We start from the raw sequence: 25,913 nt of genomic DNA, 5'->3' as shown, positions 1-25,913 counted from the left end.
TAATCGTTCGAGTAAAAGACTCATTCCCACAACGGTTGGACTCAAACAAGAGTTGCGTAGTAGGGCCAAATCCAGCACTCTGAGATTATTCAACCCTGATCTCAAGTGATGTGCCGTATTCACCTAATGGCTAACCTCGGATTCCCACAAAGCACAAAGCAAGCAGCATTTGGACACAGGAAACTAATCAAGCAACTCTATTCTCATAAAAAGAAACTATACTAGCATATTGGCTAAGCTTGTACTGTCAGGCACAACCTAAACAGGTTATCCTACTGCTGTCTACTCAATACTAGCATGCAATTCTCATAAAGCTGAAACATATATAGCAGTAGGGATGAAAGTGGGTCCAAACCCGGACCGGATGGACCCGGACCCGGAAAACCTGGAACCGGTTAACGGGATTTTATAGAACCGGAAACCAGACCGGTATATAGGAACCGGTTCTGGTTCAGTTCCGGGTATGGTTCCGGGTAAAGTGGGTCTAGAACCGGAAAACCCGCAAACATCAAAGTGGGTAGGTTGGAACCGGATAAAGTGGGTTTAGAACCGGAAAACCCGGAAAAACCGGAATTTTTTGGTAATTACTTACTACTTAGTGGGTTGAACTTTGAGAAATTTCATATTGATATCCCGACTTTGGGGGACTATAACTCATTGAATACGAAACTAAAATTAACAAAATTATAGTCTAAAATCATGTACAAACTCTAAAATACAATCTGGAAAAACCCACATGTCAATCCGACTTTAAACGAATGATATATGCTTGTGTTAATATTTTCACATAATACAAAGTGCAAAAACAAATAGTTGAAAAGTTGAAAATTTTCAGTTTTGATATCCCGACTTCGGAGGACTGTAAATCATTGAATGTTAAACCAAAAATGACAAAATTATAGTCTAAACTCATGTACAAAATGTAAACTAGATGTTGGAAAAAAAAACACATGTCAATCCGACTTCAAACGAATTAGATATGCATGTTCTAAAACTTTCACCGAATACAAAAAACTGAAAAACTAAAAACTTCCAGTTTTGATATCTCGAATTTGAAGGATTGTAAGTCAATGAATATAAAACTAAAAATGACAAATTTATAGTCTAAAATAATGTACAAACTCTAAACTACATGTTGGAAAAAAACCATATGTCAATTGGAGTTGAAACGAATAAGATATGCATCTTTTAAACGTATCACAAAAAACGGTTCCGGCCCTAAAAGTGGTTCCGGTTCCAAAAACCAGTTCCGCGTTTTAGACCCGGTTTACCCGGACCCGATGGACCCAAACCCGGATTACCCGGAACCCGGATAAAACCAAATTTTAAACCTGGAACCGGACCCGGTTCTACATATTCCGGTTCTAACGGGTCCGGTTCCGGTCCGATTCCGGTTCCGGTCCGGTTTTCCGGTTCTAAATCTCATCCCTATATAGCAGGCACATAATGCATCCTCCTAGATCCTTAGTCCTATTCTAGCATGTTGTTCTACTGAAACTAAAACTGATAATCATAACATAAACTTGTATAGGTAATTTGGGAGTACTTACTTGAGCTCGGCTGATCGCATGCGCCACACCCTTTTCTCGTTTTCAAAACTCTTTTCTTTTTAAGTCTCTTTCTCATAAATTCTTTTGAAAATATTTTTCTTTCGAAAATCTTTTTACTATTTCCTTAGTTTGAGTTCAGTCACACCCGTAGGTGTGCCTGAATCCCTCAAACCAAGGCTCTGATACCAACTTGAAACGATCCAAAATACGACCCAAAATTTTTTTGTTTAATTAATACTAAAGGTATCAACCATTTATAATGTATCATGAAATCGTATGTCATAGATCCCAAAAGTTATACGAGATGTGTCATGACAAAAGAACTGTATCAACATAACTTAGAATCTGAAATAGACTCCGAGAACGAAAGCTGAAACTGTGGTGTGTGCAATGCCATCATCCCGAGCTTTTCCCTTTCCTTTCAGAAGTACTTGAAACCAAAACCAAAACTGTAAGCACAAAGCTTAGTGAGCTCCCCCAAACTACCAAATACCATACAATAACATATAAAGCACATATTGGGCCTTGCCCACTGCATCAGACTGAAATCTAATAATTGCATCGGACCGAAGTCCGGAAACTAACCAGGGCCTTGCCCTCTGCATCGGACCGAAGTTCGTAACTGACTGGGACCTTGTCCCCTGCATCGGACCAAAGTCCGGAACTAACTGCATCGAACCGAAATCCGGAACTGACTCGCGACTCGACCCGTCGAGTCTGAAGAACAACACGCCGAGTCCGATCGTGCAGGTCCCATACAATTGAATTCCAAACCATTCCGGAGCATCTAACTTGTAGATCTAAGCCCCTGGGACCATCTGAACACGTAAAGTTGCTAACTTTATGTGTAACTAAGAAGGAATGAAGCTTTTTCCCTCAAACACTACTTTTCTCAAGAAAACTCATCCGACTCGCCGAGTTGTATGAACAACTCGTCGAGTCTAAGGCAATCTTCATCGGACTCGCCGAGTTGTTCATCCAACTTGTCGAGTCCACGGCTATCTTCATATGACTCGCCGAGTCCATTCAGTCCCTTTTCCATACAGACCTGATTTGAGCCATGCAGCGACCCCAAATTACAGATCCAAGCTTCTAGGGCATGCTTATCACGTAAAGTTGAAAACTTTACATGCATGCATGGCTTGAAAGGCTTTAAATGCCAACCCTAAGCTCTTAATGGGGTTCCAAGCTCAAGAGGGGCCTCAATCACGACCATAACTGAAACTTTACACTTCAAGAATGCAATGAGAGTCTAGATCTAAAGTTTTCATCAAGGAGAGTCCATATCTCAAGTTTTGAATCATAAAAGGCTCCAAAGAAGGCATATCAAGCATAAAGGAGGTTATAATGGAGGAATGAACAAGGTCATAACTTCATTACCTGAATGAAGAACAGATGTAAGCTAACTCCTGGATCTTCCTTCCCTTCTATGGACCTTCTTTCCTTCCCAAAGCTTCCAAGCTATCACAAGCACACTCAAACTCAACAATGGGGCTAGGGTTTACAGGGGAAATGTTCTGAGAGTGATAGAGGCGAGGTTGGGGGTGCATAAGTGTGTTTAAATATGGTGCAAACCCTTAAAATTAGGGCTTCATCCAGATAGGCAGACTCGCCGAGTCTAGCATATGGACTCGTCGAGTAGCCAACTCAAAACGCGTGAACGTCCCGTCTCTACTCGACGAGTCGGGCTACAGACTCGTCGAGTACCCCTTCAGAAATGAAAATACTTTGTTTGAATTACATACCAAAAATGGGGTGTTACAATGAAGGTATTGGATAAGGCAGGTATCTCAAAGATAACCCTAATCCCTTTACTTCTTCCCTAAGGCATTCAAGACACCCTTAAAGCCCAAGGAAACCCTAGGAAGAGATTCTATGTAACATCACGGGTTTTCAGGCATTTTTAAATCGTTCCTTGATTATTATCTTTGTCATTTTTAGTCCTTGGGAATAGAAGGTTGTAGCCATGAGACGCCCTAATGGCAATTTTGTAATTCTGGTCAGGAGGAGTACGCTAAGTGTACATAAGGGTACGTTGAGCATACTAGGGTGCGCCCCAATACAATAGGCATACACTTGTGTACGCTGGACGTACTCATGTCTGGGTGAAAACCCTAATATTTAGGGTTTGGGTGGTATATGAGTGTCTTTATAGCTCATTTCTCCCAACATTCTCAGCCTGCATATTCTTGAGACGTTTTCCAAGATCCTAGCCTTGTATGTGTGAGCTTGAGTGTGTGTGAGGGTTCTTTGTGTTGAGAAGAAGAAGAATAAGAGATTCCTTGAAGAACCTTAGTGTGGATTCAAGTTGTGGATCTGAGATCTGTATCTCCTTGGGAAGATCCAGAAGGTAAAAAGCTTTTACCTTTTACATGTATTTTCCCAAAGATCTTGCATGGAAAGTTTTATGTGTGCTTAAGTCTCTTTTCTTGGGTTTGATGAGTTTAGCTACTCTAAGACCTAAGGATCCGTCCTTTTAGAAGATTTAGGGTGTTTTAGGTCATAAAATGCTATCTTGGCCCATTTAGCGGTTGCATGCATGTTATAAAGGACTTAAGTGGTTAAGACAAGCAAGGGTTTTTGAGTTTAGGGACTTATTGGGCATGCATAACCATAAAGGTGGAAACTTTACGGTTTGGGACACCTTTTTGGGTATAGATCTGACTTGGGATGTCTGGACGTGACGATTAAGAGCTTAATGGAGATCTTGCCCGGCCACAGCGTACGTTGGGCATACCGAGGAGTACGTCCGGTGTAACGCCCCAATTCTCAGGTATTGTTAATATGACTTTAAATTTCAAGTTTCAAGGTCTACTCGACAAGTGGATGTCCTAACTCGTCGAGTAGGAGCAGGATTGGGCCACATATTTAAGTGACCAACTCGCCGAGTCGAAAGAGCAACTCAACAAGTTGGAGATGGAGGGTGAAACCCTAATCCCCAGGGTTTTTCACCCTATTTAAAAGATCTTTTGCCCACTTAGCCTTCCCATGCAGCCCCTGTGAGTCCAGAAACCCTAAATATCCATTTTCTCTCCATACTTGTGTGTTTAAGCTTGAAAGGTGGATCTTGGTGAGGAAAGGCTTGAAGATCAAGAAGCTTTGATCAAGGAACAGTTGGGGATCTGAAGTCTACCTCAGTTTATCATCATTTGGAGGTATCAAGTCACCACCTTGAGCTTCTTCTAGCTAGATCCCTTTTATATTTGAGTTTTGGGGCCATCTTGGGCATTTGGTGTTGCATTTCGAGTGATGAACCAAGATCTGAAGTTGCAACTTCAGATCTAGGCTCATCTTGGCTCTTATCATCATAAAGTCTCAGTCTTTAGCATGTTGGTGAAGCTCTTTTGCCTAGAACCTCTTCTTTAGCTTGATTTAGGTCCTTAGCACCTTGCATGCACTTAAAGTTTGCAACTTTACGTGATAAACATGCCTTGGAGGACTAGATCTACAATATGGAGCCTTAGCATGGCTTAAAAAGCCACTGTATGGATGAAGGACTGAATGGACTCGGCGAGTGTCATGACAACTCGACGAGTCCGATGAAGATAGTCGTAGGCTCCACGAGTCGGATGAACGACTCGTCAAGTCTGATGAAGATTGACTTGGGCTCGGCGAGTCAGTCGAATGACTCGGCGAGTCGGCTAGGGTTCTCCCAACCTTTGGAAACGTATGAACCCAACGAGTTGTAAAGGGAAAAGTCGACGAGTTGGCCAAGGATTTTATGGCCACTGACACTAGGAACTCGACGAGTCACTCAAGTGACTCGGCGAGTTGGCGAGTTATGCAAGGAACTCGGCGAGTGGCTGGTTGAACTCGACGAGTTGAGGTCAACATGGATTGTTGACTTTGGCAGTTGACTTTGACTTTGACCAATGGTTGACTATTGGACTTCTGGGACATTTTGGGAAATAGGAAATTCACAAGCATGGTTCTAGGGGGCATTTAGGTGGTGGAGTGATATTGCCATATTTATACTTATTTTTTAGGCAGTATTTAAGTACATTTTTATTAATAAATTGATAATATGTTTAGAATAATGATACTTATGAGTTTAAATTGTTATTTTCATTCAATACAAAGGATTTTCGAAGAAAGGGACCAAAGGTGACAAAATGGGGAACCTGGGAGGCTTGGAAGATAAGAAAACGATAAATTCACGATAAGAGCTAAATTCACGACGTGGCGATGAAGCCCACGACGTGGCACGGGTGTTCCAGAAGATAAGCATCGCGACGCGGAGGATTTCCTTGAAGGATACGGATTGCTTGAAGCCCACGACGTGGCGCAACCTGGCCACGACGTGGCGCGAGTTTTTAAGGATTATATAAGTTCTCCTGATTATTACGAAAAGAAGGACTTTTGGCAGAAGAAAAAGAGTTCCAGGAGACGAATAAGAACAAAAGAAAGGTTCTGGAAGAGGGTTTTCAACACCAAAAGAAGTAAAGGTTTATTTTTAGAGCATGTCTTTCATTAGTTTTAGCTGTGTTACTTTAATTACTATGATGAGCAGCTGAATCTAGCTACTCTTGTTTAGCTAGATGAAGCTTTGAACTTATGAATAGTTATATGATTATGGATTAAGCTTAGTTGGTGAAAATTTGCTTGTGTTTGATTTGTATGACCTAGCATGTTAATATTTGTTTATCTAATTGCTTAATTACATGTTCTGTGTAGCTTAGTGACTGTTAAACTGCATGAACCTGTTTACCTAATAATTTAGTGAACATTGAATTGTTAGAGCTAGGATTGACCAATCTTAGTTAATAATTAGAATAAATAAAGTTTAGCTGTGCTAGAGAACGAGAATTGTGATCATAATTGCGTTTACACAACAAATCTTATATAGCGTATTTACAACTATAATTAGTTCTGTGTTTAATTATGTGTGAACATACATGGTTTGACATGAATTAGTTAAATATTGGTAAGATAGAACTAAATTACTAATATAATTAAAAACCAACTTAGTAATCCGTAATTGTTAGCTAGCCATAAGGGAGAAGTGGATTCAATCTAAACAAGAGTGTGTGTTTTTACTTATTGAATTGGGTTTAAGTTCATCTGATCTTGTAAAACCAGATAAAACTCTTTATTAAATTTGTTAATAAATTAGATTAAATTAATAGTAAGTAAATTAATTAGAACACCGTTCCCTGTGATCGACACCCGACTTACCCAAGCTATATTGTAATCTGACTAGGTACACTGCCTATAAGTGCATAGATAGTTAAGTTTGTTAGGTTATAAATATTAAAATTAGTGAGTACTTTTGTGCACATCAAGTTTTTGGCGCCGTTGCCGGGGAACGGCTTAGTTTTTAGCTTATTTATTTGCATTAAATTAATCGATCCTTCTTGTGGAGTCAAAGCCACAAAAAGTTAGTTTTTCGGCAAAATAAAAATTTTCTGTTAATCACAGAGTCCACGACGTGGCCACATACTTGCCACGACGTGGACTGATAAAATTTTTTATAAAAATCTTCGTTTGTAGTTAGTTTTTTTTTTCTTATTTTAGTTCAGTTTGACGTTTTAGTTTAGCAAGTTGCAGGAGTTCATGACCAGAAGCTCAAACACACACTTGGTGCCACCACTGGAAGACCCCGAGTCTGCACTTCACAAGAAAAAGACGCCCTTGCAAGAATTGAAGTCAGCTTTTTCTAGGAATTCGGGAAAGAAGAGAGGAGAGTCAAGTTCATCAGCGAAGCACAAGAGCAATCTTGAGCATTTGAATCACACACCCGTGGAAACCGAGTCCGAAACGATACCGAGCCAGAATTTGAAGAACACACAAGTGAACCCGAGAACGAGCCAAGAAACGAGATGGCAGCAATTGAAGAAATGTCCATGGGAGCATACAAAAAGCGGATCCGAGATGATATGGGTCCTGGGTTAGTCCAACCTGCAATTCCTGCCACTGCCACATTCGAGCTGAAGGGACACATATTGACAGCACTGAAGGACATTCCATTTTTCGGGAAGGATCATGAGGATGCTTTTAAGCATCTAGACGAAGTCAACGACATTGCGGATTACTTTAATGTCCCAAATGTCACTAGAAATACAGTCTTGCTTAGGATGCTTCCCATCACCTTCAAAGGAGCTGCTAAGGAGTGGTTAAAAGCACTCCCAACAGGTACAATCACCACATGGGCTCAAATGCGTGAGCAATTCCTAGACCAGTTCTGCCCGCCATCCAAGATAGCCAAACTCAAGAAGGCGATAGCCAACTTTGAGCAACAACCGGGGGAGTCACTATACGAAGCATGGGAGCGGTACAAGGGCTTACTCAGAAATTGCCCTCAACATGACCTAAATGTGCAGCAGGAGATGTCAATCTTTTATGATGGGGTCAATGTGATGACAAGAAAACTCATTGATTCTCAAGGACCGTTGACAAAGAAAAATCCAAGGGAGGTCAAGGAGCTAATTGAAGAATTCGCGAAACACTCCCGTGAATACCATAACCCGAGGCAAGACGGAAGTAATGGCGGAGGAGGGGCCCAAACTGAAGAAATTGCAGCTGTCATGGCCATGCTAAATAACATGGATCGCCGGATAACACAAATGGACAAGTCGATACATGCCATAAGAGTGGGGTGCGAGCGATGCAGTGGTCCACACTTGACCAAGGACTGCAATATGGATGAGTTTGGGAACAGAAAAGCTCAAGTGTGCTATTCTAGTGGGGATAAGTTTGATGACGACTGGAGGAAACCAAAGAGGGAGTGGCTGACATATGAAGAGTATAAAAAGCAAAAAGAAGAGAAGTATAGGCAGATAGGTCGAGGCTTTTACCAAAAGGAGCAGCCACCAATCGAGAAGAAACCCGACCTAGAGACCATTTTGATGAAGTTTATGGAGACTTCGGAAAAAAGACATGATGCCACGGATTCCGCTATCATGGAACAACAAACATTGATAAAAAACCAGAAAGCCTCCATCCATAACCTTGAAGTACAATTTGGTCAACTAGCCACTTTAGTCCATGAAAAATTGTCCCCGAAGAATCCCGAAGTAAAAGCCCAATCTCACGTAATGGCCATCGATACTGAAGAAGATACAATATCCGAGTTCCTGGAGGCGTTGGAAGAACAACCGCAGCAGCCCAAGAAATCAAGGATCGAAAATAGAGAGAATGTTGAACCAGGCTCGCCACGACGTGGCACGCCTCTGGCCACGACGTGGCTCAAGTCTGAGCAAAAATCCTTTGAGCCTATTCTAGATTATCATCCACCTATGCCATTTCCCACCCGTGCAACACTTAGTCAACTGGAGAAGGAACATTTAGAGTTTGTGAAGCATGTGAAAGGGATTCCAATTAATACTCCCTTTGTTGAGTCCTTATCCAAAGCTTCCAAGAACTAGAAATTACTGCAAGAATTGATAGATACGCGAAGGCAATTAAAGAAACAGTCTACAGTGATTCTAAGTGAGCAAATTTCAAAAGTTGTGTTGGGAGAAACACCAGAAAAGATGGGGGATCCTGGACGCCTCACTCTTCCATGCGAGTTTGGGAATAAAATGAAGGTTAATGCTTTAGCCGATTCCGGGGCTAGCATTAATCTAATGCCTTTTTCATTTTATCAAAAATTGGAGATTCAGAAGATGAAGGCTACAAAGATGAAGATTCACATGGCGAACCGTTCGGTGACACAACCCCGAGGCATAGTGGAGGATATTTTGGTGAAAATCGGAAAATTTGTTTTTCCAATAGATTTTGTAGTCTTGGACATGAAAGAAGACACGGATGTTCCGATAATCCTTGGTCGGCCATTGCTTAACACTGCTGGTGCCCTGGTTGATATCCGCGAGTCCAAGCTCACTTTGAGGGTTGGAGATGAACAAGAAGTCTTCGGGATAAGAAATGACTTTCAAGAAGATAAAGAAGAGGTGTTCACGATTAATGAGGAGAATGAACTAGAAGAGTTGGAAAAGCTTATGGAAGAAGAGATAAAGGTAGCTCATCAAGACAAGAGGACAAAACCAAGGGCATCTGTTCCGTATTTGATTGAAGTCATAGCTTACAAGAACCCACCTTCTTGGGTGAGCAAAGAGGACGAGGAAATGACAAGTGATGAAGAGGAAGTCACTTCAAAAGTAACAAGGCCGGTGGTGAAAGAAGAGGGGAATGCTATGGAGAGCAAGGAACACACAAAGGGCACAAAACGAAAGCATGAAGAAGATGGAAAAGCTAAAAAAGAAAATTCAAAGAAGGCGTATAAAAGGAGAGTTCAAGCTTATAAACGGCGGTTCAAGGAACAAAAGATCCTGGTGGTAGACTCTTCCGAAGAGTCAACGTAGAAGGCACGGAGTCCAGCTCAAGACTCCAAGAAAAAGTAGCGCTTCTCAGGAGGCAACCCGAGTTTGGTTTGCAATTTTTTCTTCTTTTTTATTTTTTTAATTAGGAAAGACATCAATTCATCATCTAAAAACCAGTAATAAGTAGAGAAATAGCTGTAGGGGACTTTAAATAATGAATGATTTGCAAAGAAATTAGTTAATAAGATGAATATTATTAAAATGTGGCATCTGACAGCTCCCACGACGTGGGCATAGCCAGCCACGTCGTGGGTTAAACAATAATACGCGATTTTAAGAAATTTAAGGTCCACGATGTGGGCAGAGCCCGCCACGTCGTGGCCTTTAAAAAACAGGGGGGGACCAATCGCTTAAAACCTTTTGACCGAGAAACCCTTATCCCCACTTGGAAGACTGCCGCACTCACGGGAACATCACAACCCTACTGCCAATTTCTTATAATACTTCCAAATTCCTTGCAAGATCTTGCTAATTACTCCATTTGGTATGTGTTTTACTCATTATTTTGCAATTACTTCTTCCAATTTCAAGTTTTCGTGATTAGGGTTTGAATGATTCACGAAATTGGTTGAATCTAGTGTCCGATTTTAGTTTGCATGTTTTTTAAAAGTCCATAGGAACAAACCCCAAGAACTATTTTTATGGAAATCGCACGTAAACATGACCGATTCAGAATCTGGGTTCGACGTGACCCACGACGTGGCGCAACCTGGCCACGTCGTGACTTCTAGCAGACCATTTATATATGTTTTAATGTGTTATTTGTTTGCTTTTGCTTTGCTTTTGTTTGCAGAAATGGGACCACGACGAGCTGTCCAGCAGGAAGAGGACCCGATAGATGTAGCAAGCATACATCCTCTATACCAGTTTCCTCAAAACATTCCCCGACCGTTGCTAACAACCTACGAGAATCGGCTTGGATGGTTATACAATAGGGAGTTTGCAATAGCCCCAATTATTGATTGGGGATGGCTTGGTAGAGTGGGAATGGTAGTGGAGCTGGACCGTTATTGGTCGAAGACTTATGTTGGAGATCAATTTTCGTTCACTTGTCACGGGTGGAGGAATTTATTCACTTGGGGGTGTATATCGTGAGTGTAGTCTTCGGGAGTTTGCTTGGCGTATGGGGCTCTATACGGAAGTGGAGACGCAATCTCCATTTTTTATTCCTTTCTTGCTTGGATGTGTGCGGGATTTTACTCCGGGTACTTTGGATGTGCAGTTTTGGCGGGGCATTTCTAACCATGAGTACAACACTCTTGACTCGAGTGAGTCACAAATACGGAATCCTGTTTTCCGATTTTTGCACCGCCTTATCACGTTTTCAATCAATCACAAGCATCATGGTGATAAGGTCCCCATCCAGAATCTATTTTATTTATGGACACTTATTACCCCGGGGGTTTGTTGTGATTTGCCTTATATGTTGGCAAGGTTTATGGGGAAGAAAGCAGCCAATTCTAGGCCTGGGAGCCCGATTACTGGGGGGCATTTGGTTACTCGCCTGGCTAGGTCATATCAAATTTTGAACCATGACTTTGTGAGGAATCTCACTCGATTCCCGGACACAGACTTGACCATTCAAGTCTTGGGTGTGATGCGAGCGGTGGTGAATATCGGGGGTCGTTTTGTTATACCACCGATCGATGACGAGAAGGAGGAGGTGCAGCCGGGACAGCAGCCACCAGCCAGGCCGAGGCGTCGGAATGTGCGGGCTAGAGGTGAGGTCGAACGAGAGCGTGCTGCTTCGCAGTATGTGCAGGGAGTGCCCACCGACCCTTTTCAGAGTCGGGTGGGAACGTATTTGGATAATCTACGAGGTCATGCTATTTACCATACCCAGCTTACTGAGGGTATTTATTCATACTTGGGTGTGACCCGACCACCTTCTATGCCACCACAGTATCCCTATTTTCCGACATGGGAGGAGCTATGGCGTCCTCAAGATGATGGAGCAGGGCCGAGTGGAGCACAAGATCAAGATGATGATTGATTTTATTTCTTTTGTTTTGTTTTTGAGTAGTTTTTTTTATGTTAACTTTAGTGTGTGATGTAAAACTTTATTAAGACTATTATGTTACTTTATTTTTCTTTTGGGTTGATCTAATTTTTCAGATTAGCGTTGGAATTCTAAGGAGCATAGAAGGTTAACTTTCGAGTCGTGTTCGTCTAGTCAAGGAAGCTTAGAGTCGTGAGTCGGAACCACAATTCAAGATAAGTGTGGGGTCTATTAGGAGAGAGGTTATAGTTGGGAAATATATTTGCATAGAAGCGTCGGAATCCAGTTAGCCATTGGTCAAAGCTGCTAGAGTAAATAAAGCAAACAAGTCATTTTCTGCTGAGGTTCAGTTTCCACGACGTGGACTCCTTGTGCCACGTCGTGGCGCTCTTGCAGTTTATAGTAGTTTAGCTTTTTGGTGTTCGCGGTTTCAACCCATATCATGACGTGTCCAGATATATGCCACGACGTGATCTAGTTTATTATTGCCACAGTTTTCCTTACAAATACCCACTTTGACGAATTGAAGTTTCGAGTCCGGTTCGTGGTTTATTTACGTATTCAACCAGTTCTACACCGAGTTTCTATTTTTGGAAGACCAATTGTACATTGTCCATGCTTTTGGAGATGCTCACGCCACTATCCCAGAGGAGTCTGTTCCTTTTTCTCCCATTTCTTTAATTTTGATTTGTTTTTTATACATACAATGAGGCCATTGTATGAAATAAGTGTGGGGTAGGGGTAGAAAAAGTAAATTGCTAGAAAATTTTTATTAATTGAATCTAGTAGTAATAATTTGAGCTATAATTGCTAGTATTATGCAGGATGATCCGATGAAAGTTCAAATGTTTAGTTGAGCCAATCTAAGTGTGGGGTATTTTGATATTGCCATATTTATACTTATTTTTTAGGCAGTATTTAAGTACATTTTTATTAATAAATTGATAATATGTTTAGAATAATGATACTTATGAGTTTAAATTGTTATTTTCAGTCAATACAAAGGATTTTCGAAGAAAGGGACCAAAGGTGACAAAATGGGGAACCTGGGAGGCTTGGAAGATAAGAAAACGATAAATTCACGATAAGAGCTAAATTCACGACGTGGCGATGAAGCCCACGACGTGGCACGGGTGTTCCAGAAGATAAGCATCGCGACGCGGAGGATTTCCTTGAAGGATATGGATTGCTTGAAGCCCACGACGTGGCGCGAGTTTTTAAGGATTATATAAGTTCTCCTGATTATTACGAAAAGAAGGACTTTTGGCAGAAGAAAAAGAGTTCCAGGAGACGAATAAGAACGAAAGAAAGGTTCTGGAAGAGGGTTTTCAACACCAAAAGAAGTAAAGGTTTATTTTTAGAGCATGTCTTTCATTAGTTTTAGCTGTGTTACTTTAATTACTATGATGAGCAGCTGAATCTAGCTACTCTTGTTTAGCTAGATGAAGCTTTGAACTTATGAATAGTTATATGATTATGGATTAAGCTTAGTTGGTGAAAATTTGCTTGTGTTTGATTTGTATGACCTAGCATGTTAATATTTGTTTATCTAATTGCTTAATTACATGTTCTGTGTAGCTTAGTGACTGTTAAACTGCATGAACCTGTTTACCTAATAATTTAGTGAACATTGAATTGTTAGAGCTAGGATTGACCAATCTTAGTTAATAATTAGAATAAATAAAGTTTAGCTGTGCTAGAGAACGAGAATTGTGATCATAATTGCGTTTACACAACAAATCTTATATAGCGTATTTACAACTATAATTAGTTCTATGTTTAATTATGTGTGAACATACATGGTTTGACATGAATTAGTTAAATATTGGTAAGATAGAACTAAATTACTAATATAATTAAAAACCAACTTAGTAATCCGTAATTGTTAGCTAGCCATAAGGGAGAAGTGGATTCAATCTAAACAAGAGTTTGTGTTTTTACTTATTGAATTGGGTTTAAGTTCATCTGATCTTGTAAAACCAGATAAAACTCTTTATTAAATTTGTTAATAAATTAGATTAAATTAATAGTAAGTAAATTAATTAGAACACCGTTCCCTGTGATCGACACCCGACTTACCCAAGCTATACTGTAATCTGACTAGGTACACTGCCTATAAGTGCATAGATAGTTAAGTTTGTTAGGTTATAAATATTAAAATTAGTGAGTACTTTTGTGCACATCATGGAGTTTGTACCGGCAATCCAAGAGCTTGAGTTTATCTTCGAGTCGACAATGCGAGGTGAGTTACCTCACTATACTAAGGGGTCTAAGGCACCAAGGCCGGCCCATTGGATTGATATCCTAGTAGTTTCTATGATAAGTATGTGTTAGATATGCATGTTAGTTGGATATACTAGTTTGGTAGGCCAGTAGGACTACCTGTGATATTGTTGATTATTGGTGTGTGTATTTATTTGTTACATGTCGACATGTTATGTGGGATGGGTTGAGGTTGTACTACTCCGTGCGGTATCCAACAAACCCTAGGAGCATTCCAGATACGAGTTGTGGGCCCGGTAGGCAATCCAGACTCGTACTGTGGGCTCGGTGGCAATCCGAATGGGAGCTCTGGGCCCGGTAGGCAATCCAGACTCATGTTGTGGGCCTATAGGTATTATAGTTGGTAAGGTTGTTGAAACATCCCAAAATACGACCCGAAAATTTTTGTTTAATAATTACTAAAAACATCATGTCAATATCATAAAATAAACCCATACGTCATTATCTCAAAATCATAGCAAAGTATCACGAGAAAACTGTATCTAGATTGTGTCAAATCACATCTATGAAAAGCTAGAACAACTCCCAGGACAAACTGAAGTTGTGGTGTGTGCGATGCCATCAACACGAGCTCTTCCCTTTACTTGCGAAAGTACCTGAAACCAAAACTGAAACTGTAAGCACAAAGCTTAGTGAGCTCCCCCAGGCTACCACATACCATACAATAACATAATAAGCACATACTGCGCCTTGCCCACTGCATCGGACCGAGGTCCGGACTAACTGGCGCCTTGCCCCCTGCATCGGACCAAAGTTCGGAAACTGACTGGGACCTTGTCCCCTGCATTGGACCGAAGTCCGGAACTAACCGAGCAAAGCATAACATAAACATATCAACTAACATGAACACACATATACTGCATACTGCATCGGGCCGTGGCCCCGAACACATAACACATAAATCTTGTCTGAGCCACGAAGGCATCAAACATACTAACTACTGCATCAGACCAAAGTCCGGAAACTACTGCTAGCTAAACGGGCCAGCATTGTGGCCTTAGACCCGTTCCTACTGGAAGGAAACTCACCTCGTGATGCCGAATGCTGAACTCCTGAATGAGAAATCCATGACTGCTGCTCCGGCTGCTTCCCAGCTATTATGGGAAATAAAATACTAAATAAGAATAGGGATTCCTCTATGGGTAAAATGACCATTTTACCCCTACTATGGTGTGGGTCACAAACATGGCCCAAATCCTTAATTCCTTCTAAGTCCATCTATGGCCCCACTATAGGCCCATTAATGGCCCAATTTGCTATTTTGGGCCTAGAACCCTTTCATTGGGCCTTACTCAAGACCAATACTAAATCCTTGGTCCTTAGCAACTGAAGTCTAATGGGCCATAAAGGCCCAAGGACCCTAAGCCTGAAACCCGACCCACACCAAGGCCCAACACTCGAAGCCCAAACTGGCAGTGTACGTGGGGCGTACACCAAGGTACGTTGAGCGTACCGGCTGCTGGCTTGTACGCGGCACATACATCCTTGTACGCCCAGCGTACAACTCTGTTAAGCCAACATCTCATTAAGTGCTTAATAATCCGATCCAGAAGCTACAAATCCAGATCCTAAGCTTATTCCATGACTTAAGTCATAAAGTTGCTTACTTTATGGCTAACAAGTCTCATAAAGGCTCAAACTTCTACAAATAACATTCTACTTCCATAAAACTAACTAGATCTCATGCATGGTTCCATATAAGCCACAAAGATTGAAACTTTACTGCTATGGGGACTCTTGAGTTTCAAGGATAGCAATCACATGCTCCAAAAATGAAGTTCCAATATAAAGGTCCTTCCTTTGGACCTAAAAGGTCCAAACTTCCAAAAACTCCTAGATCTAAACTTACAAGAGGAAATTTGGAAGCTTTATACCTCTTTTGAATGCCAAATGAAGGAATGATCCCAGATCTATGAGCTCAAGGTGCTCAAGTTCTTCTTCTTCCACTTCTCTCTTCTCCTTCTTCACAAAAATAAGCTCAAAGATCAAACACACACAAACAAGGAGCAAAGGGGACGGACTAGGGTTTCTCTGGAGTGAATGATAAGTGAGGAGGCCAAATAGGAGGCTATAATGGGGTTTAAATACACCTCAACCCCTAAAATTAGGGTTTGCCACCTGGTCACGTATACTGGGCGTACCATAAGGTACGCTGCGCGTACACTCAGCCTCCCCACGCTTCATTTAACCAGTACGCCTAGCGTACAAGGGGGGTTACGCCCCACGTACGGCTTATGGGCTGCTTACACTTCGGCCCAAAAAGAGGTCTATTCACAATAACAATTCAATTATTGCCCACCAAATAAACTGAAGAATTAAATGAATTTATACCTCGGAAACGATCGTTACAAATCTCCCCCACTTGGATTAGACTTCGTCCTCGAAGTCTGCTGCTACTGAATCTGAAAATAACTCCGGGTAATGCTCCTGCATCTCCTCCTCTGATTCCCATGTCCACTCTGAACCCTTCCGGTGTTGCTACTGCACCTTCACTAGCTGAATTACCTTATTCCTCAAGGTCTTTGTCTTCCGGTCCAGAATCGCGACCAACCTCTCAATATAATTCAGGCTGCTATCAACCTGAATGTCTTCTAAGGGAACAACTACTGACTCATCCACCAAACACTTCCTTAACTGGGAAACATGGAAAGTGTTGTGGATCTGGCTAAATTCTGCCGGGAGATCCAAGCGATAAGCAACCTGACCCACCCGGGCCAAAACCCTAAAAGGACCAATGAACCTGGGGCCCAGATTGCCCCTCTTCCGAAACCTGATAACACCCTTCCAGGGTGATACCTTCAGGAGGACCATGCCGCCTTCCTGAAACTCCAAGTCTAATCGCCTCCTGTCGGCGTAACTTTTCTGCCGACTCTGCGCAGTCTGTAGTCTATTGCGTACCTGCTAGATCAACTCTGTCGTCTTGAGCACCACTTCGGTGCTCCCAATGACACGCTGACCGACTTCCCCCCAACAAATCGGGATCCTACACTTCCTCCCATAGAGCATCTCGAAGGGAGGGCGGTCAATACTCGCGTGGTAACTGTTGTTATACAAAAATTCCGCTAACGGAAGATACGTATCCCAACTGCCACCGAAATCTAGGACACATTCCCGGAGCATGTCCTCAAGAGTCTGAATCCTCCTCTCGCACTGTCCGTCCGTCTGAGGGTGGAAAGTTGTAGCACCTGGTTCTTGGTATGTGTTCTGTTATTAAATCTTCTTTAGTTTTGCACTTTTGGGCTTGGACTCGGCGAGTCGAAGGACTGACTCGCCGAGTAGAAGCGGGATGAGGCGCGGGGTTTAAGTCGCGGACTCGGAGAGTCGAGTCCCGAACTCGGCGAGTAGCCGATGTTTGGGCAAAAACCCTAATCCAGGGGTTTGCACCATATTTAAACGACCTTATGCAGCCTCCTTTCCCCCCTTTATGCTCCCAAACACTCCTCATAGCAACCCTAGCCATTTTTGTGAAGATCTAAGGATTTTGAGTGATTCTTGTGAGTTTTGGTCTCAAGGAAGAAGGAAGAGCATAGAAGGATCAAGAGGGGACTGAAGGATTCGAGTTTGGTTTATCATTTGCAGTCTTTGGAAGGTATAAAGTCTGAACCTTGCTCATTCTTTTGTTAGATCCCTCTTTGGAGTGATTTAGGGTTTTTATAAGCCATTTTTGGTGGCCAACCATGTTTGCAAACATGGTTGGGGGTTTGGGTTTCTGTATCATGTCATTTTATGAGCCACAAGTCAGATCTAGGTTGCTTTTTGCACAAAGGAAAGCCCCATGCCACAAAAGAACCATTCTAGAGCCTTTTAAGCTTTAATGTCCCATGCATGCATGTAAAGTTTGTAACTTTACGTGCTAGATCGAGTTTAGGGGCCCGGATCTATCATTTGGTTAAGTGTTGTACATCAAAAATCGAAGTTCTTAGTAAGGAATGTGATAGACTCGGCGAGTCCAAGGGTTTTGGTCCCATATCAGTGAGGTTCGTAAGGACCAGTTGAGTGTGGAAGGGTTTTTAGGAGTCCCGGGTAGTGACCCAACGTTCTGGACAAAGCAAAGGGTTCTGGGAATTCATGGTACTCGGCGAGTGCATGAACGGACTCGGCGAGTCCAAGACAATCTTCATGGAACTCGGCGAGTTGTTCATCAACTCGGCGAGTCGAGGATAGAACGTGTTCATAGGATGAAGAGTAACTCGACGAGTTGTTCATACAACTTGGCAAATCAGGTCAGGACATGAGTATCAGTTGATGATGAACTCGACGAGTTGTTAAAACAACTCGGCGAGTCAGATGTGGATTCAGTCGGTGTTCATTTAGAAGGAAAAACTCGTCGAGTCATCGCCTAACTCGACGAATAAAGATGGGTATGAGGTCTGATGGAAGGAGAGGGACTCGGCGAGTTGACGAGTCGACTCGGCGAGTCAGTTCAACTGGAAGTTGACTTTGACTTTGACTTGGTCAAGGGGTAAAATGGTCATTTTACCCTAAGGGTAGATGTCAGTTTCTGACTAAGTGTTTTGTGTGAATTTTAGTCGGAGGACTTCCGGAGCAGCAACGGCAGCAGTCAGAGGATTCCCGCACAGTTCAGCAGATACGAGGTGAGTTATCTTCCAGTAGGGGTCGGTCTAAGGCCACAATGTCGACCTACCATTTAGGAGTATTTAGAAGATAATTGTCTTTGTGATAATTTATCTTGGTTTGGTATGCGTTTGGTTATGAGTTATATTTGTATGATATGTTACATGATAGGGATAGTTTCCCTGATAGTGGTCCTTAGGACCAAGGGGTAGGTCAGTACCCGGATATGTCTGAATGTGTGTTTATACCTTGTTATTGCATGATAGTAGTAGGTGGTGGAATAGTCCTCGGTTACCGGTTGAAAGATACCGATGACGATTACCGGTTGAAAGATACCGATGACGATTACCGGTTAAAAGATACCGATGGTATTTTATGGAGTGTGGTATGATGGGGGGAACTCACAAAGCTTTGTGCTTACGGTTTCAGTTTTTGGTTTCAGGTACCTCTTCATCCAAGGGGAAAGAGCCGGCGGCGTAGCATGGCATCACACACACTCACATATGATTTCCGCACGGTGTTTTTTTTTTCTGGGATGGTACTCTGATATGACATTTGTTCATGGCTGTGGGTTTCAAACATGATACTTGGTTTCAGATGACGTGTTTATACAATATTTCCTAATGAATGTTTTATGAATTAATTAATCAAAAATGAAAATTTTTGGGCTTGAATTTTGGGATGTTACAAGTTGGTATCAGAGCCGTGGTTTGAGAGATTCGGACACGCCCTCGTGGGTGTCTGGACTCAAACTATGGGGCTAAAAGATTTTTATAATAAAATGGTTTTCTAAAAATCTAAGCGAAAGGATTTTACGAAAGACAAGGTGTGTGATGCATGCGACCGGCCTGGCTCAAGTAAGTTTTCCCCAAGATACCCATACATGTTATGTTATGTTGTATGGCTTGATTCAGAATTGCATGCTAGAATAGGACTAAGGATCTTGGAAGATGCCTTGTGTGCTTGATATATGATTCTGATAATCGCATGCTAGTTAGGGCTAAGGATCTAGGAGGATGCCTTATATGCCTATTGTATGAGCTATATGCTAACGCTGTTTAGTCAGCAGTAGGATGGCTTGTATAGGTTATGCCTGGTTTGGTTACTCGATGCACGAATGCTGCTTACTTTGTGCAACGGGGGTTCTGGCTGTTTCCAACTAACTAAGGAGCGGATATGTAATAGTACCTGCAAGTTAGTTAGGGGGAAATGGTAGGGGCTCCTGTGCAGCTGAGGGCGGAGAGTAGGTCGGAGAGCGCCCTAGGGAAGCCTAGGATGAGGTTAGTGGAAAGGGGTATCGGTAAAGGGACCTGGTGAAGTCGAAGCAATCCTTGAGGAAAGCACGGGTAGATGTGGAAGGTAGTATGGGCCCGTACTACTGAAAGCAGAGGACTCGTACTCGAATCAAGGAGGGTCTAGACGAAATCGGGAACCTTGGGGGAGTGTGTTAGATCCCTCAAGTATATGTATGATTCGGACCCTTATGCATGTGTTTTCAGTATGGTGACCAAACGACTTGGAGCAGGAGGTTCCGGATCAGGATCAGGATCAGGATCGGGCTCGGGTTCAGGATCCGAGCAGGTTGATGACGAGCTATGTGAGTTCATCGCGTTTGAGATCACGAGAGGCATCCTTGAGTCGACCCCTATCATCTTCGGGTCGTTCAAGGAGTGTATTGTTGAGCTAATGGAGGATCGTCTTCGATTATTCAGGAGTGATATGGCATCTAGCCAGATGGGTACGCGTACACTGTCCTTTAAGGACTTTCGTGGGAGTGGTGCGCCGGATTTCCATGGGGTGAAAGACCCCATTGCTGCTAGGAGATGGATCGCAGACATTGAGTCTGCGTAGCTAACGAACTTCTGCCTAGAGGGGTCGAAGGTGAGACATGCAGCAGGATGCTTGCAAGACAGGGCTAGGGATTGGCGGGAGTCTGTTGGCGACTCATTGGGAGCCTCGGGTGTTGAGGCTATGACTTGGTCGGACTTTGTGACCAGATTCAGGGCGAAGTTTGCGCCAGCTGTGGAACTTCAGCGGCTGGCCAGGGAGTTTTTGGATATGAGGCAGACTACGAAGATTGTGGCAGAGATCACCGCCAAGTTCTGGGAGAGGGCATTGCTGGTGCCCCAGTACGCGGGTGATGAGGATATGAGGAGGACCCGCTACCATGACATGCTACGAGCTAACATTCGGGAACATGCTAGTTTTTCGGCTTGCCCTACCTTGGATTCCATGATTGCCAGGGCTAGGGAGAGGGAGATTGATCTGGAGCACGTCCAGAAGAGGAAGGCAGTGGAGGGGCTTACGACTGGGGCTTCAGGGAAGAAGCCCAAGGGATCTGATGGTAGGCCAAAAGGCCAGGCAGGACGGGACCGCTGTAGGAAATATGGCCGGTCACACGAGGGAGCTTGCCGCACTGGGCCGGGTTCGGGTTGCTATAAGTGTGGCAAGGTGGGCCATTTTGGCAGGGATTCTACTGCTCCCGCCCCTGCGGTACAGATGACAGACCTAATTTGCTTCCATTGCAATCAGAGGGGCCACAAAAGGGCCAATTGCCCGAGATTGACAGTAGCGTTAGCAGCAGTGCCAGCGGCAGCGCCGGTCTCAGCGACAGCGCGGGTTACAGATGGCCGGAAGGTCAAGGAAGAGGTTCCAATGGTGCGGAGCCAAGCATTTCAGCTGACAGCCGAGGACGCCTGTGTTGCACCCGATGTGGTGACGGGTATGATTCTTTCCCTCTGATCTTTTTTTTTGTTGAGATCGTGTTATTGAAATGTGCTCTGTTTAGGATCGTTCCATGTGAACGGCATCCCGGTTCTAGTATTGTTTGACTTGGGCGCTACCCGATCATTTGTGTCTCTTGCGCTTAGCAAGAGATTTTCCGAGTCTTCGGGCTTGTTGGATTGCCCTCTAGAGGTAAAGATTGCAGACGATCGTTCGGTGCGGGCATCGACGGTATTTCGAGATTGTGTGATGAGGTTATTTGAGGAGCGCTACCTGGTAGACTTGGTTCCCATTCCATTGCGTGGGATCAAGGTGATTATAGGAATGGATTGGCTCAGCCCTAATGGGGCAGTGATCGACTGCACGCAGCAGTTGGTGCGGGTCAGGACCCCAAGCGGGGGAGAGCTGGTGATCCAGGGCGAGAGGCCACAACGAGGACCAGCTTTATGTTCAGCAGCGAGAGCTAGGCGCTACCTCCAGCAGGGTTGCGCAGGGTATGTCGCATATGTCATGGATACCCGGGAAACAGGTAGGGCGACGGTGGATGATGTACTTGTGGTACGAGAGTTTGCGGATGTATTCCTCGAGGAGTTGCCTGGGTACCTCCGGAACGACAGGTGGAATTCAGGATCGACCTAGTTCTTGGTGCGGCTCCGATAGCCAAGGCACCGTATTGGTTCGCTCCTCGTGAGATGCAAGAGTTGTCTACACAGCTGCAGGAACTATTAGATAAGGGTTTCATTAGACCTAGCAGTTCACCCTGGGGAGCCCCGATACTATTTGTAATGAAGGACGGGTTGCATCGCATGTGTATACATTATCGGGAGCTGAACAAGGTAACGGTGAAGAACCGCTACCCACTCCCAAGGATTGATGACCTTTTTGACCAGCTTCAGGGAGCATCTTGGTTCTCCAAGATTGATTTGCGTTCAGGGTATCATCAGATGAGGTTCAGAGAGGAGGATGTGCAGAAGACTGCGTTTCGGACGCGTTATGGCCACTATGAGTTTGTGGTGATGCCTTTCGGGCTCACCAATGCTCCTGCCGCGTTCATGGATCTCATGAACCGCGTGTATAGACCGATGTTAGATCGGTCTGTGAAAGTATTTATTGATGACATCCTGGTTTATTCCAAGACGCGGGAGCAGCATGAGGAGCATCTGCGGGAGGTTCTGGAGACTTTGAGGAGGGAGAACTTGTATGCTAAGTTCTCCAAGTGTGAGTTCTAGTTGCACGAGGTGCAGTTTCTTGGGCACCTTGTCAACAAGAAAGGGATTTCGGTAGATCCGGCCAAGGTAGAGGCCGTGATGAATTGGGAGATTCCGAGGTCTCCATCTGAGATTCAGAGCTTTCTAGGATTAGAAGGCTACTATCGGAGATTCATTCAGGATTTCTCCAAGATAGCAGTTCCGCTCACCCGACTGACTAAGAAGTCGGTGGTGTATCGCTGGGGGCCTGAGTAGCAGGCCGCATTTGAGACGCTGAGACAGAGATTGTGCGAGGCGCCAATTTTAGCCCTGCCAGAGGGCATGGAGGATTTTGTTGTGTACTGCGATGCATCCATCGCAGGATTGGGCGCGGTATTGATGCAAAGAGGGCATGTCATTGCCTACGTTTCGAGGCAGCTGAAGCCTCACGAGGCGAACTACCCGACGCATGATTTGGAGTTGGGGGCTGTTGTGTTCGCCCTCAAGATTTGGCGTCATTACCTCTATGGGGTTCATTGTACGATTTACACGGACCACAAGAGTTTGAGGTATCTCATGGACCAGCCAAATCTGAATATGAGGCAACGTCGGTGCTTTGATGTGGTGAAGGACTATGATTGTGAGATCCTCTACCATCCAGGGAAGGCCAATGTCGTGGCCGATGCGCTTAGGCGCAAGGCAGCACCGATCAAGGATATCTATCTAAGGATGACAGTGGTGACTCTGCTTCTGGAGCGGATCCGGGAGGCTCAGCAGGAGGCTATGAAGGAGGAACATCAGAAGAGTGAGCGGATTGTAGGGCATGTTTCCTCTTTCGACTATGATACCCGAGGGTTATTGACTCTTCACCGTAGGGTGTGGGTCCCTTATCATGGAGGAGTGCGCCAGGTCCTGATGGAGGAGGCGCACAAATCCCGATTCTCCATTCATCCCGGGGCGACGAAGATGTATAGGGATCTTCGTCTGGACTATTGGTGGCCCTGCATGAAGCGGGATGTGGCATGGTACGTGGAACGGTGCTTGACCTGTAGGAAGGTCAAGGCCGAGCATCAGAGACCTCACAACAAGATGTAGCCGTTGGATATCCCACTGTGGAAATGGGAGGATATTACGATGGATTTTATCACGAAGCTTCCCAGGACCGCACGGGGATGGATTCGATATGGGTCATCGTGGATCGATTGACCAAGAGCTCCCACTTTATTCCGATTAGGGAGAGCATCTCGGCCGAGAAATTGGCCGATATCTATATCAGGGAGGTGGTGGCGCGGCACGGAGTGCTAGTTTTGGTAATTTCAGACAGAGACGTGCGGTTTACTTCCAGGTTTTGGAAGAGGTTTCATGACGAGATGGGTACTCGTCTGCATTTTAGCACCGCTTTTCACCCGCAGACGGATGGCCAGAGCGAACGGACCACCCAGACTCTGGAGGATATGTTGCGGGCATGCGTTTTAGATTTCGGAGGTAGTTGGGATACCTACCTTCCATTGGCGGAGTTCTCGTATAATAACAGCTATCATGTGAGTATCGGCCGTCCTCCCTTCAAGATGTTGTATGGGAGGAGGTGCAGGACCCCGATATGTTGGGGCGAGGTTGGCTAGAGAGTCATGGGGTGCACCGAAGTAGTGTTCGCGACGACAGAGAAGATTCAGCAGGTCCGGAGCAGGCTTCTGACTGCTCAGAGTCGGCAGAAAAGTTATGCCGATAAGCGTCGATCAGACCTGGAGTTCCAGGTCGGGGATATGGTTCTCCTGAAGGTGTCGCCATAGAAGGGCGTCATATGATTCCGGAAGCGGGGCAAGTTGGGCCCAAGGTATATCGGACCGTTCAGGGTTGTAGCCCGGGTGGGCAGGGTGGCGTACCGACTGGATCTGCCAGCCGAGCTCAGTCAGATCCACAACACTTTCCACGTCTCTCAGCTGCGAAAGTGCCTAGTGTACGATACGACGGTGGTACCCTTGGAGGACATTCAGATTTGATGGCAGCCTGAATTACATCGAGCGGCCTGTAGCGATCCTTGACAGGAAGTCGAAGGATCTAAGGAACAAAAGAGTAGAACTCGTGAAAGTACAATGGCAGCACCGGAATGGGTCGGAATGGACTTGGGAGCCGGTGAGCGAGATGATGGAGCACTACCCCGAGCTGTTCCAGGATCGAGCGGCAGACTTCGAGGACGAAGTCTAAAATAAGCGAGGGAGATTTGTAGCACCTGGTTCTTGGTATGTGTTATGTTATTAAATCTTCTTTATTTTTGCACTTTTGGCCTTGGACTCGGCGAGTCGAAGGACTGACTCGCCGAGTAGAAGCGGGATGAGGCGTGGGGTTTAAGTCGCGGACTCGGCGAGTCGAGTCGCGGACTCGGCGAGTAGCTGCTGTTTGGGCAAAAACCCTAATCCAGGGGTTTGCACCCTATTTAAACGACCTTATGCAGCCTCCTTTCCCCCCCTTATGCTCCCAAACACTCCTCATAGCAACCCTTGCCGTTTCTGTGAAGATCTAAGGCTTTTTGAGTGATTCTTGTGAGTTTTGGTCTCAAGGAAGAAGGAAGAGCATAGAAGGATCAAGAAGGGACTGAAGGATTCGAGTTTGGTTTATCATTTGCAGTCTTTGGAAGGTATAAAGTCTGAGCCTCGCTCATTCTTTTGTCAGATCCCTCTTTGGAGTGACTTAGGGCTTTTATAAGCCATTTTTGGTGGCCAACCATGTTTGCAAACATGGTTGGGGGTTTGGGTTTCTGTATCATGTCATTTTATGAGCCACAAGTCAGATCTAGGTTGCTTTTTGCACCAAGGAAGGCCCCATGAGACAAAAGAACCATTCTAGAGCGTTTTAGGCTCTAATGTCCCATGCATGCACGTAAAGTTTGTAACTTTACGTGCTAGATCGAGTTTAGGGCCTGGATCTATCATTTGGTTAAGTGTTGTACATCATAAATCGAAGTTCTTAGTAAGGAATGTGACAGACTCGGCGAGTCCATTCCTGGACTCGGCAAGTCCAAGGGTTTTGGTCCCATATCAGTGAGGGTCGTCAGGACCAGTTGAGTGTGGAAGGGTTTTTAGGAGTCCCGGGTAGTGACCCAACGTTCTGGACAAAGCAAAGGGTTCTGGGAATTCATGGTACTCGGCGAGTGCATGAACGGACTCGGCGAGTCCAAGACAATCTTCATGGAACTCGGCGAGTCGAGGACAGAACGTGTTCAGAGGATGAAGAGTAAATCGACGAGTTGTTCATACAACTCGGCGAGTCAGTTCAGGAC

At 44.3% G+C, this 25,913-nt stretch overlaps 1 non-coding gene across 1 annotated transcript; it reads right to left on the bottom strand.

Annotated features, from left to right (window-relative positions):
- Nucleotides 1-7,753: 7,753 nt before the first annotated feature.
- Nucleotides 7,754-7,860, bottom strand: LOC111884827 (small nucleolar RNA R71). The gene has a single exon (XR_002847912.2). It is a non-coding gene; the product is annotated as a small nucleolar RNA R71 (small nucleolar RNA).
- Between the last annotated feature and the right edge of the window lie 18,053 nt (nt 7,861-25,913).

Source organism: Lactuca sativa, chromosome 8, assembly GCF_002870075.4.
Source record: "Lactuca sativa cultivar Salinas chromosome 8, Lsat_Salinas_v11, whole genome shotgun sequence".
In the NCBI taxonomy this organism is placed as follows: domain Eukaryota; kingdom Viridiplantae; phylum Streptophyta; class Magnoliopsida; order Asterales; family Asteraceae; genus Lactuca; species Lactuca sativa.
Note: the sequence above shows the minus strand (reverse complement) of the source record. Positions and strands in the feature narration are given on the sequence as shown.